The sequence below is a fragment of the Geotrypetes seraphini genome, chromosome 2 (genome assembly GCF_902459505.1).
Source record: "Geotrypetes seraphini chromosome 2, aGeoSer1.1, whole genome shotgun sequence".
Lineage (NCBI taxonomy): Eukaryota > Metazoa > Chordata > Amphibia > Gymnophiona > Dermophiidae > Geotrypetes > Geotrypetes seraphini.
In genome coordinates, this window is record NC_047085.1 from 511,296,309 (window position 1) to 511,312,289 (window position 15,981).

At 43.2% G+C, this 15,981-nt stretch overlaps 1 protein-coding gene and 1 pseudogene across 8 annotated transcripts in view; both read left to right on the plus strand.

The window, feature by feature from the left end:
* Positions 1 to 15,981, plus strand: part of LOC117355233 (zinc finger protein 271-like) — a 906,970-nt gene that overhangs the window by 281,317 nt on the left and 609,672 nt on the right. The gene's annotated exons all lie outside the window — the stretch shown is intronic.
* Positions 1,504 to 14,141, plus strand: LOC117355264 (annotated as a pseudogene).

Sequence of the window (15,981 nt, forward strand, 5' to 3'; positions counted from 1 at the left end):
AATTCTTTATAGCCTCGCCACACGTACATAACACGACAAAATCACTACACATTAACAATCTTAACTACCCTATTCAACCAACGATGAAGATTCTAGGAGTAACACTAGACCAAGAACTAACCATGAAAGACCATATAGACTCCCTAATCAAAAGAGGGTTTTTCACTCTCTGGAAACTTAGGTCCATTAAGGCGTACTTCCACACTTCAGCCTTCAGAATCCTAGTACAATCCCTAATACTAAGCCACCTAGATTATTGCAACATCACCCATCTGACAATCCCCCAGAAGCAAATGCAAAGACTACAACTGATACAAAACGCAGCAGTCAGGATGATTCTCGGGTTGAAGAAGTCCGACCATATAACCCCTTCGTACAGACTCCTACACTGGCTGCCGATGAAGGCACGCACGAAGTTCAAGCTAGGATGTCTCTGCTTCAAGGTATTAAACGGTCTAGCCCCTAAATATATTACAGACCTCTTCTCATTCCCAACCAACAGACATAAAAGAAAAACACACCTGAAATTTGTCTCCCCTCCAGCTAGAGGGTGTAAATATAAGAGATACCATCAACAACTGCTATCGTACCAGGCTGCCACATGGGGCAAAGACTTAGAAAAACTAATTGCACACACAAACAACTATGGCGAATTCAGGAAACACCTAAAAACCTACCTGTTCTTGAAATACCTAGGTAGCGAACCAGAACATCAGCCCCCCTCATAATACCACCACATACCCGACCCTGTAAAGTATAAACCCCAACCCTAATCACTAACCATGAACACACCATTCAATTCATGGAACATTTCTAAATTTTGTGTTAGCAGCATGGCACTTCCTGGTCTTGCAGCACACAAACTGTTGTTAATATTATTAATGTTGGAATTACCAGATGTACAATGCTATACCCGTTAATTCGCTGTATGTACAGTTTCTCTTTATTGTATTTACAGTTTCTCTCTATTGTAAACCACTTCTCTTTATTGTAAACCGCCTAGAAGTCGCAAGATTGTTGGCGGTATATAAGAATAAAGTTATTATTATTATTATTATTATATTTGGAAAATTAGTTTCATAACCTAATTAAAAAAAAGAGAAAGGTTTGAAGACTTATATGCTAATTTGCAGAGTTTTCTTAACCTCAGAAATCCCATATAGTCATGTGAGCCTAGAAAATCGTGTTTTTTGATTGTTGGTAGTGCTCCATAGTTACACGATTACCGTCTTTTGCTTCTATCCAGCAGATACTGAGGCAATGCAGGAGACGAAGAGAGGAGAATCAAGAAAACTGGCTTCTAGAAATTGAACCCATTCCAAGACAATCGAGAAATGTCAGTGAGAATATTTCCCAGAGGAATGAGAGTTGAAACACAAGGAATTATCAACAGGAATCGGAGAAGAAGCAGAGAGACCCTGCAAGAGACTCCCTGGATGCAGTCGCTGAGGATGAGAAAAGTGACAGGGAACTCGCAAACATCCCTGAGCTCCATAGACACCCGAGAGAAGAGAGACCCTTACGAAATAAAAACAGTGAACAAATGGCTTTTCAACTCCAGGGAAAAAAGAAAGGGAAGAAATCCATTCTGCAAGACACCATTGGAAAAAGTCTTGGTAAGATATATTATTTCTTATTGCCCAAGAGAATCCACCTTTTTGTGTTGTCAGTGTAGAAAAGGCTCCAAATGAAAGGTGAAGCTGAAATACAGCAGAGAACGCATGCAGAAGGGAATCCTTTTACGTGGACTAGCCCTACCTGTGTATGTTCTGGTTCAGCAAGAACTTGTCTAACTTTATCTTAAATCCCTGGAGGGTGTTTTCCCCTATCACAGACTCGTAAAGAACGTTCCGATTTTCTACCACTCTCTGGGTGAAGAAGAACTTCCTTACGTTTGTATGGAATCTGTCCCCTTTCAACTTTAGAGAGTGCCCTCTCGTTCTCTCTACCTTGGAGAGGGTGAACAACCTGTCTTTATCTACTAAGTCTATTCCCTTTATAATCTTGAATGTTTCGATCATGTCCCCTCTCAGTCTTCTCTTTTCAATGGAAAAGAGGCCCAGTTTCTCCAATTTCTCACTGTATGGCAACTTCTCCAGCCCCTTAACCATTTTAGTCGCTCTTCTCTGGACCCTTTCAAGTAATACCGTGTACTTCTTCATGTATGGCGACCAGTGCTGGACGCAGTACTCCAGGTGAGGGCGCACCATGGCCCGGTACTGCGGCATGATAACCTTCTCTGATCTGTTCGTGATTCCCTTCTTTATCATTCCTAGCATTCTGTTTGCCATTTTCGCTGCGGCCGCACATTGCGCGGAAGGCTTCATCGACTTGTCTATCATAACTCCCAAATCTCTTTCCTGGAAGGTCTCTCCAAATACCGCCCCGGACATCCTATATTCGTGCATGAGATTTTTGTTACCGACATGCATCACTTTACACTTATCCACGTTGAACTTCATCTGCAATGTTGATGCCCATTTCTTGAGCATGATTATGTCACGTTGCAGATCTTCGCAATCCCCCTGTGTCTTCACTACTCTGAATAACTTTGTATCGTCCACAAATTTAATCACCTCACTCATCGTACCAATGTCCAGATCATTTATAAAGATGTTGAAGGATCCTAAGCAAATCTTCAGTCGCAAGCGCGCCCAGGCACACACCAAAAATTAACGCTGCAAAGGAGTGGCTTAAGGAAGATGGCCGCGGGTAGCTGGAGTTAGACGCCACGGATGTTCCCGGGCTGCTCTTACCTTTGAAATGGTGAAAAAAAAAATCTAAACTTCTGGTTTTTCCCGATGAATCTTTGCCAGCAGCTTCGGGCCCGATGGATGCTTTTCTTCAGCGAGGGACGCTAACACAGCCGGAGGATTTCTCGGCTGGGAGAGACACGCTGGCTGAAGCATTACAGCTCTCCCTCGAGGCAACATCACTAACCCCGGAAGAGCGGAGTCCTCCGAGTCGCCCGGGGGCGTTTGATCAGTCGATGGAAGAGCAAAGTCCTCCGAGTTGTTCGGGGGCGTTTGACCAGTCGACAGTGGAGGAAATGTCCCGGGGTGTTCACTCTCCAGACCTGCTGAGATCGGGAGTCGGCCCAGCAGGAGGAGTGGTGAAGCCAAATCGACTATCAGAGCATTCGGAGGAGTTGGAACAGAAATTGCCTCAGGATTTCCTGACACTGACTTCATCACCTGCTGAAGTTCCAGGTACTTTTTCATCAGAGAATCTGGGTGTTGAACTGATACCAATGCAGAGACCCAAGGTTTTCAACATGGAGACAATTTGGGAAGCAATATCTAGTTTGCAAATCTCTTTGGGAACCCAAATGCAGCAACTTATCACACGCTATACCTCTGTTGTGTCTGAAAATTTGGAAATGAAAAATAGGATATCCAGCGTTGAAAATAAAGTGGATGGACATGAAATTAGAATAAAAACAGTGGAGTCCCAGGCTTTGGTCTGGGTAAGAGATAGTGGAAACCTTAATTTTAAGGTGGAAATGTTGGAAAATATGACTAGAAGAAGTAATCTTCGGATTATTAACTTTCCAAAATTACCACTTATCTCAGCGCAGGATACATTTAAAAAGTATTTGAAAGAAGTTTTGAAAGTTCCCGAAACCTCCTATCCGCCTCTCACTAAAATATATTATTTACCTACCAGAGTATCTGTTCAAAAACCAAACCAGCAGAATTTGGATGCTGATAGTTTGGATTTGACAAATTTTCTTGAGAGGTCAGGTGAAGAGATACCGGCAACTGCTACGCTACTTGTACAATTTGCTATTGATGCTGACAGGGAATAAGAACATAAGAACATAAGCAGTGCCTCCGCCGGGTCAGACCATAGGTCCATCCTGCCCAGCAGTCCGCTCCCGCGGCGGCCCAAACAGGTCACGACCTGTCCAAATCACCAGAAGGGGCCCCCATGCCACCTTGGTTTCCTATTGAGTCCTATCTTCCCATCAAAGTCCTAGCCCTCCGGTCTTGCACATGCACGACCTGGTCGGGTTTCTATACTTATTTTCTGGTTAGCTTTCTCAGTATCCCACGATCCCTTTATCCCTCAGGAATCCGTCCAGTCTCTGTTTGAATCCTTGTATCGTACTCTGCCCAATCACGTCCTCCGGTAGCGCATTCCAAGTGTCCACGACCCTTTGGGTGAAAAAAAACTTCCTTGCATTCGTTTTGAACCTATCTCCCTTCAGTTTCTCCGAATGCCCCCTCGTACCTGTTGTCCCCTTCAGCCTGAAGAATCTGTCCCTATCCACCCTCTCTATGCCCCTCATGATCTTGAAGGTCTCTATCATATCACCCCTGAGCCTCCTTTTTTCCAGAGAGAAGAGCCCCAGCCTATCCAACCTCTCGGCATATGGGCAGTGTTCCAGCCCTCTTACCAGTTTCGTTGCTCTCCTTTGGACTCTCTCGAGTACCGCCATGTCCTTCTTGAGGTACGGCGACCAATATTGAACGCAATATTCTAGATGCGGACGCACCATCGCTCGATACAGTGGCAAGATGACTTCCCTCGTCCTGGTTGTTATGCCCCTTTTTATGATGCCCAGCATCCTGTTTGCTTTTTTTGAGGCCGCTGCGCACTGTGCAGATGGCTTCAGTGATGCATCCACCAGCACTCCCAAGTCTCTCTCAAGACTGCTTTCTCCCAACAATGCCCCCCCCAATTTGTAGTTGAACAACGGGTTTTTTTCCCTATATGCATGACCTTGCATTTTTCCACGTTAAAGCGCATTTGCCATTTGTTCGCCCAGTCTTCCAGCTTGTCTAGGTCCCTTTGCAGGTCCTCACACTCCTCCCTGGAGCTAACTCTGCCGCACAGTTTGGTATCGTCTGCAAATTTTATAACCTCGCACTTTGCCTCCTTTTCCAGGTCATTGATAAATATGTTGAAGAGTAACGGCCCTCCTGCCACCACCCCCGAGACATCCCCTGGCAGGAGGGATGCCCACGTCCTCCTGCCGCTGGCCCCCCATCATCCCTGCAAGCACTCACCAACTCTAACCTACACTCCCCGACTCCATCCCTGACACTCCCCAACACCCCTAGGATCCCCCTGCTACCTTTGTATGATGGCCAACGAGAGGGATGCTTATTCCCTCCTGCCAGCAGGCCCACCAAAATGGTGGATGTTCCCCTTCCCGGTGCATTCTGGGATGCACTGGGAGTAGCCCGACTCCAATTGGCCAGATCCCTAAAGCCCATCCTATGGGATCTGGTGAATTGGAGTTTTAGGCCACTCCCAGTGCATCCCAGGGGGATCTTGGGGTGTCAGGGGTGAAGAAGGGGAGTGTTGGGGGGGCTTCATGGGATGATGGGGCCAGCGGCAGGAGGGAGTGAGCAGCTGTCCTGCTGGGGGGATGTCTCGAGGGGTGGCAGCAGGAGAAATTGGGCACTCCTCCTTCTGCAGACATCCAGAGGTGGAGGAGCTTCGGGGGTTCCGGTAGAAGGGAGTGGGCATCCCTCCCGCCAGGCAACTTCTCAGGGGAGACGGGTACCCTGCCACGGCTACTAAACTGATTGCCTCAGGGAGATTCCCTAGGTTCCCTGTGACATGGACGCCGGTTAGAGAATCAGGGTGGTTAGGTGGGGTTAGGCATCTGTCTGTCAATAGGACATCTGGGTGTGATTCTGAAAAGCCGCTTAAGCGGCTGCTGAGACCAGGCATCCTATACAGAATTCGGCTCCAAATGTCTTTTTTTCTGCTTGCTTTTCTTTAATGACATGGGACATGTTCTGGGCTTTTCCCATGTCATTGCCATCCCTGTTAATTCCACACCAGAGAACACACTAGGAAACCTGCTGAGTGCACAAAATCTCGTAATTGGAAGCATTTCTTAATGAAGATCCTAAAAATAACCATGACCAGTTACTGAAGTTGAGAAAAGCATCATTCAGAAGAAAAAGCTAAGGTTGATCTTCATACCATAACATATTGTTTCTTCTACCCCACAAATGTCAACTGGAAATCTTCAGCATGTTTTAAGCAGGAGGAGAAGCTGCCGATGGCTTAAACCACGCTGAGTAGGTCAGCTGCTGCTATTCCCTGGCACTTAACCAGACAGGGCTGCTGAATATGTGTGTTTATTCGTTATACTTGATGAATCGCACAATTCTTTAGCAACTCTCCAGACCGGCATAGGCATCTTACAAGCGGTTAGAACCATAACCGATAGCCCAAGAGAAGAAAATCTTTGAAACAGTAGAGTATAGGTGAATGAGATCAAAGAAGACTAAGCGGGTGACTAAAATCCAAATTACCGTGTATGTTACTTAGCAAGAAGGCTACAATGGTCTCTACTGGGACCTATATGGAAACCCGATTGTCTAGGACAGGGATGGGCAATTCCGGCCCTCGAGTTGGGTTTTCGGGATTTCCCCAATGAATATGCATGAGATCTATTTGTATGCACTGCTTTCAAGGCATATTCATTGGGGAAAATCCTGAAAACCCGACTGGATTCTGACCCTCGAGGACCGGAGCTGCCCACCCCTGGTCTATGATGAAGGGGGTGGATGGCTTCTGCATGATCAAGGCATTGTTGATAAAACCAGCTTTTCTGTTATTTTAGCTAGGAATGGGTTAATGGAAACTGGGAGCTAGTTACTAGTAGATGTCTCCAGAACAGTTTTCTTAAGAATAAGTGAAAATTTGATAATCTATGGGAGATCACGAAATATCAGGCGTAAATTTTGTGGTAAACCTAAGTTAGACAAGAATGTGAGGAAGTTGGAGGTCTTCGGATGTGATGCTGTGTCCACATGAACATTAAAGTCACCTAGAAGAATAAGAGACGGGAACAGGGCTGTGGAGTCGGAGTCGAGGAGTCGGAGTCGGAGGAAATTTCAGGTACCTGGAGTCGGAGTCAGAAGTATAAAAAACTGAGGAGTCGGAGTCGGAACATTTATCTACCGACTCCATTTTTTTACTTGGCATACCAATCACGAGCGATTCTTTCAGCTATAGCACCCACTATATACACAGCACAAATGTTGCGAACAGCTTCTGCGGCATTAGAACCTTGATTAAAAGCAAAAAGAAGGTGGTGTCGAAAATGCTCATTTCTCTCAACTTGACATTCCATTTTAACAATCTGAAAATTAACCAGTGCTGTGGAGTCGGAGTCGGAGGAAATTTTGGGTACCTGGAGTCGGAGTCTGAAGTACAAAAAACTGAGGAGTCGGAGTCGGAACATTTACTACCGACTTCACTGCCCTGGACGGGAATCTAATGATCGTATCTGCAATGGTTTGGGAGACCTTATGCCATTCAGATGCACATGGGGGAGGAGGGGGGCAATAAACTAATAATAGGTGGCTGAGGGAGAAGAAAATTGGATGGCGTTCGAGGACATCATTCGGCGGTGGGGCCGTCCGGCCTTCGATCTGATGGTGTCCGCCTGGCATCGGAAGGCGGCCAGATTCTTCAGCTGATGCAGACAGGTCGGCAGCGAGGGGCTGGATGCTCTGGTCCCGCCTTGGCCCCAGGGGGAGCTTCTGCATGTTTTTTCTTCCATGGCCCATGATAGGGTGCATTTGGCACTGAGTGTCTGCTCAAGTGGGGCTGGTGCTCCAGGTGGCCCTCAGCTGGCCCCGGAGAATGTGGTAAACATCTCTGATGTAGTTGCACAGGAATCAGGAGGCTGCGGCTTCCATGTCCCCAGAGGTTGCTTCCGCTGGTCCCCATAGCACTCCAAGTTTCGGGCCACTTTGGTCTTACGGTTTGGCTCTTGAGTGCACAGCTTTGCCAGCTCGTGGCTATTCTTCTGCAGTCATCACTATGCTGTTTCAGAGTGACCGTAGCTCTGCTGTATTTGACTATGCCAAAGCCTGGAGGTGTTATTTGCTGTGTGAGGGCTCAGGTGTATCCCTTGGGCCACTCCGTGGCTCATGTCTTCGACTTCCAGCAGGTTGGGCTCCAGAAAGATCCGGCGGTGTCATCGCTCCGTGTCCAATTGCGGGGCGGGAAGGCTGTGGCCTCCTTTCAGGAGGCCTTGTCCCATGTGAGATTTGAACTTGGTTCTGCATTCGCTGGCTACTACGCCCTCCAAAGGGTCTCACAGGGGCCGGCCTGCTTCCAGGGCTACCATCTCTAAATGGATGCATGCAGCCATTTCCGCTGCTTATGTGCCAGCGGGGAAGAGGCCTCCCCTTGGGATGAGGGTTCTCTCTACCAGAGGAATGGCTTCCTCTTGGGCCGAGTCTTCTGCTGTTTCTCCTGAGGAGATTTGCAAAGCAGCCACTTGGGCTTCGATTCATGCCTTTTTGCCAAGTTTTACCGACTTGCTGTGGCAGCTAAGGAATATGCTGCTTTTGGGGCTTCGTTCCTGGTGGCGGGCTCATCGGGGCCCCCTGATGTGTTGGGACTGCAGATGAAGATTCCAGAGTTTATTGTACAAGAACGAAATATTAGGTTACATACCTCTGCTAATCTTTCTTGTAAATAGACTCTGGAAGCTCCACACCTGCCCATCTCTTCTGTCCAATTTGTAGATCGCCTGACAGTACCTGGTAAGTGGATGTCTGTCTTGACCAGCCTCCCTTCTATGTAGGGTTGGGGGATTAGAGGGATCCCAGGGTGGTAACCCCATCTGCGCCCTCAGGCTGTGTTTCTTTATCAATGTTATACTGTTCTTTGACATTGTTCCAATTTAAAGTTATGCATAGTTTGGCCTTTTGACCCTAATTGTTCTGTTTTGTGTCTCCTGAGCAGAATTGACATGTAGCAGGGAGTCCCCGCACCCCTCTCTTTCCTTTCTGGTGTTTCCTGTTTTTCATAGATCTATCTGGCTTGTGTACAGACTGGAATTCTAAGGCACGTGACAGGATATATGCACTTAGGGAGGGGTTAAAGGTTTGGTTTGGAGTTCCTGCAGCTCAGAGCTAGAGAGGATACATAAACCCACTGGTGAAGATTCCAGAGTCTGTTTACAAGAAAGAAGATTAGCAAAGGGTAAGTAACCTAACCTTTCGTTAAATACCAGTCCTGTGTCGGGTTGGCTATGTGTGTACTGCACTGAATACCAGCTGTATCCACACAACTTCCAGCCACCAGTGAACCAGATTTTTAATGCCAGATATGGCCCCGGATTGACTATGTAGGACTAATCTAGTTAGCAGCTTTATAGAAAATGCTTAATGCCCCTGGCTGAATATTCACCCATAACAATTCAACAATTAATACAAATAGGAATAAAACAAATTACTTAAAAAAGATTTGATATAATATCTAAGAATGCACAAAATAATCCAAATGATAGAGAAACATTCTACATCTGTATATTGTGATAACAATTTTTATCATCAAACAGGTTTAAAATGTCTTCAGAGGATCCATGAGAGTGAGAGGCCATTTACATGTTCAGAATGTGGGAAAAGATATAGTGATCCCTCAGCTTTAAAAACACACAAGAGGATTCATACTGGAGAGAAACCGTATAGCTGTTCAGAATGTGGGAAAAGATATAGTGATCCCTCAACTTTAAAAAGGCACAAGAGGATTCATACTGGAGAGAAACAATATACCTGTTCAGAATGTGGGAAAAGGTTTAATTTTTCATCAACTTTAAAAACACATGAGAGGATTCATACAGGAGAGAAACAATATACCTGTTCAGAATGTGGGAAAAGCTTTGGTTGACACTCGACTTTAAAAATACATGAGAGAATTCATACTGGAGAGAAACCATGTACCTGTTCAGAATGTGGGAAAAGCTTTGGTTGGCACTCGACTTTAAAAATACATGAGAGAATTCATACTGGAGAGAAACCATGTACCTGTTCAGAATGTGGGAAAAGATATAGTGATCCCTCAACTTTAAAAAGGCACAAGAGGATTCATACTGGAGAAAAACAATATACCTGTTTAGAATGTGGTAAAAGGTTTAATTTTTCATCAATTTTAAAAACACATGATAGGATTCATACAGGAGAGAAACAATATACCTGTTCAGAATGTGGGAAAAGCTTTAGTTGGCACTCAACTTTAAAAATACATGAGAGGATTCATACTGGAGAGAAACCATATACCTGTTCAGAATGTGGGAAAAGCTTTAGTTGGCACTCAGCTTTAAAAAGGCACAAGAGGATTCATACTGGAGAGAAACAATATACCTGTTCAGAATGTGGTAAAAGGTTTACTTATTCATCAACTTTAAAAACACATGAGAGGATTCATACAGGAGAGAAACCGTATAGCTGTTCAGAATGTGGGAAAAGTTTTAATCAGCACAAGAGGATTCATACTGGAGAGAAACCATATACATGTTCAGAATGTGGTAAAAACTTTAGTCTTCAGTCAGATTTAAAAACATGAGAGGGCTCACACTGGAGAGAAACTATATACATGTCCAGAATGTGGGAAAAGATATAGTGATCCCTCAACTTTAAAAAGGCACAAGAGGATTCATACTGGAGAGAAATAATATACCTGTTCAGAATGTGGGAAAAGTTTTAATTTTTCATCAACTTTAAAAACACATGAGAGGATTCATACAGGAGAGAAACAATATACCTGTTCAGAATGTGGGAAAAGCTTTGGTTGGCACTCGACTTTAAAAATACATGAGAGAATTCATACTGGAGAGAAACCATGTACCTGTTCAGAATGTGGGAAAAGCTTTAATTATTCATCAACTTTAAAAGCACATGAGGGGATTCATACAGGAGAGAAACCGTTTAGCTGTTCAGAATGTGGTAAAAAGTTTAGTCGGCAATCAACTTTAAAAATACATGAAATGATTCATACTAGCAAGAAACCATATGCTGTGCAGAATGTTGTAAAAGCTTAAATGGGAATCGCATTTAAAGAGATACAAGAAGATTCATACAGTAGATACAGAAAGTGTATATGAATATTCAAGAGTGGCAGAAGGAACAGCTATCGAGCAGAAATTCATGAGATAAAATATTGTAGAAAACTAAAACTAATCTTGAAGAGTGTATTAACATTACAGAATAAGTTTAGAGGTTTTAATTGACATTTCCTGCTCTCTTATATAGCTTTGATATTCTTGACTCTCGTCTATAACTTTAAGCGGATGCCTAGACTGTACATTTTTAGACCTGAAGAAGGGATGAGCCTCATAGAAATAGATTATGTTTAAATAATTTTTATTGAGCAAAAATAAACAATCCAATAATTTCTTACAATCAACGAAGCTCAATTATACATTTTCATCCCTCCCCACCCTGACTCTCCCCCCACCTCCCCTGTCCGGAGTCCCAAGAAACTAACTCAAATATACACATAACTAAACAGATATCAATGGTTCAAAATATGACTTCTAGACACAGATGTCATAGTATTCCAAAATGGCTCCCATTTAGCTGTAAAGTGGAGACCATCTGTTGAGGAGAGGTTACGGATGCTTCGACGTTCCCAGGCTAACAAAGTAATCATCTGAGACCTCCATAAAGAAAGCATTGGAACGGTTGGTTCTAACCACAACAATAAAATACATTTTAAGGCAGACAGGATTGACCATCTCAAGAAAGTCCTAGCTCCAGGTAATCTAGGATGATAAGAAGATAATACTCCGAAGAGTAATGCTGGTGTAAAACGTACTTTCATCTTCCAAATATGTTCAATGAAGGCAAATAGACTGGTCCAAAAAGATTTAACGGCTGGGCATAACCAGAACATGTGGCCAAGAGTAGCTTCCTGGAATCCACATGCCATACAGCATGGAGAAGAACGTAATTTAGCTCGATGCGCCCATTTGGGTGAAACATATAATCGAAATAACAATTTATATTGCATTTCAAAAAAGTATATATATTTTCTTAAAGAAGGTAATCTAGTTACAGCAGTAAGAATAGTATCATCAGGCAGTATAATATTAAGGTCCTGAGCCCAAGCAATCTGGTATTTTACATAGTCAAGGGGTGGAGTCTCATCTTTCAGATAACAATGATGAAACTTAAGAGGCACCACCATTTGGGAGTCTAACGTGTAAGCCATAGACAATAGTTCTCGTTTGGTGGTATCTAAATTTGATCGGTTAAGGGAATTCAAATAATGATAAATCTGCAGATATGCAAACCAATCCCTTTCAGTTAAATCATATTCTCTACGTAGTTGAGCAAAGGATTTAATGGTGCCATCCCGATGAACTAGATGAAACAAATATACCAGACACTTAGATTCCCAATAAGTAAATCGTGAGACCCCCATTCCAGGTAGGAAATGTCTGTTAGAACAAATAGGTAGAAAGGGGGATTCACGATGACTTATTCCATGAAATTTGCATATCCATGTCCAAACCCTTTTCAAAGGCATACCAAATAGTTTTAGTCCAGGATGAGAGGGGAGGGATGAAGGAATAGAATGTAGGAATGCACTAAAATGATCTCCCGAAAAACAAGTAAGTTCTATAATGGTATTAGAGAAAGTAGATGTTCCCCTAAAATAATCATTTATGTGGCGCATACCACAACTGATAGTTAAATAACGAAGGTTAAGTAATCCAAGGCCCCCTTTAGAAAGTGGTCGTGCTATCTGTTGGTAAGATAATCGTGCCCGGCGGCCCCTCCATAAAAAATATTGGAGAGAGCGGATATACTTGGTCTCGTCTCGATTCAAAAGATATAAAGGGAGAGTTTGGAATATATATATCCAGGAAGGAATCACAATCATATTAAGTAATGCGATTCTTCCCTTAATAGAAAGAGGAAAATTATGCCACATTCGCAACTTTACTGACAAAGAGCGGTACAAAGGTTCTATATTAATAGCGTATAAAGTGGGAAGATCTATAGGGATCAAAACTCCTAAATATTTAATATGAGTGTCAGCCCATTGCACTGGGAAAACACCCTTCCATTGATGACGCATAAAAGCATGAGAAGGCATAGCCACTGATTTATCAAGATTAATAGCCAAACCTGAGTAGAACCCGTATTCCGCTATTAGATCCAAAGCCACTGATAAAGAACGTGTTGGGTTTGTTAATATAAGCAATAAATCATCTGCAAATGCTAATATTTTAAGATTTTGATCAGCTATCTCAAGCCCTTGTACCTCTGTAAAATTACGCAGTGTGCATAAAAGTGGTTCTAATGTGAGGATAAAAAGTAGTGGGGATAGGGGACAGCCCTGACGGGTTCCTCGACATATAGAAAATTTATCAGAAGAAATCCATTGATCAACAGAGATGCCATAGGATTATTATATAAAGAAGAAAGGGCTTGGCGATAAAATCCAGAGATTCCAATATAATCTAACATTTGATACATATATGTCCAGGAGACATTATCAAATGCTTTAGCCGCATCCAAACTCACAAATAGCGTTGGAAGCACTTTATGTTGAGCATGGGCTAAGTAAAGGCAAGTAAAATCTTACGTATATTTAACACTGATTGCCTTCCTGGAACAAAACCAGCTTGGTCTTTATGGATTAATAACGAGATATAAGGAAGCAATCTATTTGCTAATATACGAGAAAAAAGCTTAAGATCTACATTGAGTAGAGAAATAGGCCGATATGAACCTGGGAGATCCGCAGCTTTGTCAGGTTTAAGTAATGATGCCTCATTAGCGAATCTAGGAAATGCTCCACTTCGTATAACCTCATTAAAATAGGATAATAGAGGGCCACAAAGCGATGTCTCTAGAATTCGATAGAATTCGCCTGAGAAACCATCAGGGCCAGGAGCAGTACCGGGCTTAATAGCCCTGATAGGTTTCTGTATCTCTAAGGCCTGTAGTAGGCAATTAAGTTGTTTTGCTGCCTCTCCCGAAAGACGCGGCATACCTGAGGATTCTAAATAATCTTTAGTCAGTTCAAAAGGCGAAAGAGGGCCTGCCACATATTGAGATTCAAAATATTCTTTCAACACCTTAATTATTTCTGCGGTGCGAGACATAATCGTACCCCTAGAAGAACGTATCGCTAAAATAGGTTTCCTACCTTTATGCTGATCCACCATTCTGGCTAACAATTTGCCTGGTTTATTACCATATCTTTGAAAATGATATTTACGATAGGAAGCCCACCGTTGCATCTTAGAATGAAGTAGAATGTTAAGAGTGCTTGTGCAGTCAGATACTTTTCTTTAGCAGTTTCTGAAGGTTTTGCCATATAGATACGTTTAGCAGCTTGTAATGCTCGCTCCATTACAATAATAGTTTTATTTATTCTGCGCATCTTTGCACAAGTATATGCTATAATATGGCCTCGCAGGACCGATTTAGCGGCATCCCATAATAAAAGAGGATTATCTAAGTGCTGCGCATTGTTAAAAGTATAGTCTTCCTATTGATCTAATAAGAATTTTTGAAACTCAGGGTCTTGGGCCAAAAAAACAGGAAACCTCCAATGTCTCGAACTAACAGGGAGAGCCTCTAGTTGGATGTCAATCAAAACTGGAGCATGATCAGAGATATGTATGTGTCCAATTCTCGCCTCCCTAACCTGGGAAAATAATGAGGAAGACATCAAAATATAATCGAGACGAGACCAAGAGCCATGGGCACGAGATAGATGGGTGTAATCTCGTACTTCCGGGTGGAGGAGCCGCCATGGATCGACTAAATCTATATTAGAACAAAAATTTCTAAGAAGTGAGCCCTGTGTGCCTATAGATGTGGCAGAGTAAGAAGATCTATCCAGTTCAGGGTCCATCACTAAATTGACGTCTCCTACCAAAAATAAAGGTACGCCAGAATAGCGAGAGCATAACACTGAGAGATGTTGAAAAAAAGGGGATGGTAAAGAGTTTGGCCCATATACTACTAATAGTAAGTAATAGTTATCCCCCACCTGTAGACGTATCAGTAAATATCTACCTTCTTTGTCTTTATCTAAGATCTGGACTCCCAGGGAAGAAGACCTACGAAGTAAAACTGCCACACCTCCGTGACGTCCAGTGGAAGAAGAAAAAAATACCTCACCTACCCATAATCTTTTTAGTTTAAGGTGTTCCTCATCTGTCAGTCTGGTCTCCTGGAGACAGGCGATATCTGCTTTGGTACGTTGTAGGGAGGCGATAATTTTTTGTTGCTTTATCGGTGTAGTTATGCCTCCTACATTCCAGGAGACCAGTCTAAGAGATGGATGCATAATATAAACATAATATTTTCCAATTGTTATTAACACAAGTAAGCCCCAGGGACCCAGCCTCCCCCAGGGTTATACAACTCATAAAGGGATCTTCCCCTAGTCTTATCCTATCAAGGGATTTTAGAAACAGAAAAATACAATTTTGAAAATATATTTTTTGGGACTCCGGAACAACCCTCAATCCCCAACCCCACCCCCACCCTCTATCATCCCAACCCCGCTCCCCCCCTGTACTACCCTCCCCATAACCCTCCTCCATCCCCCCCTTATACCCACTTCCGGGACCCACTACTCAAGCTCGATGGATCCCAGATGAACACAAATGCATGAGCCCCCTCCAACATCCTGATATGTTATATATAAAATTTCAATACCAACAATAAATCCAATAACACCATGATCAAAAGGGATCTGTTACAACTTTTAAAACAGATGAAAATTATTTAGGCACTCTTATTTATAACTTGGTGTCTATAAACTCCTGAGCCGTTTCCACTGAGTCAAAGGCTTTCCAGACTCCATTTAGATATATCTTAAGAATAGCAGGATACAAAAACAGAAACCTGGTCTTTTTCTCCGCCAAGGCTCCACATAGGGGCTGGAATTTACGCCTACGCTCCTGTAAAGCAGCAGAGTAATCTTGAAAGATCTGAATCTGTGTATCTTCATATTTAAAGGATTCACGGCGTAGTCTATATTGCTTCAAGATTTCTACTTTGTGGAGGTAGTTATGTACTTTGGCCACTACTACCCGAGGTCTTTGACGATCTGACATTGCACGGCCTACCTGATGTATTCGCTCAAAACGTAGTGGGCCAAGACCAGGTGAAAATGTGAATTCAGCAGCCAGCCAATCTTTGAAAGTAGATCCCAGTTGTTGGTCTGTGATAGATTCTGGAA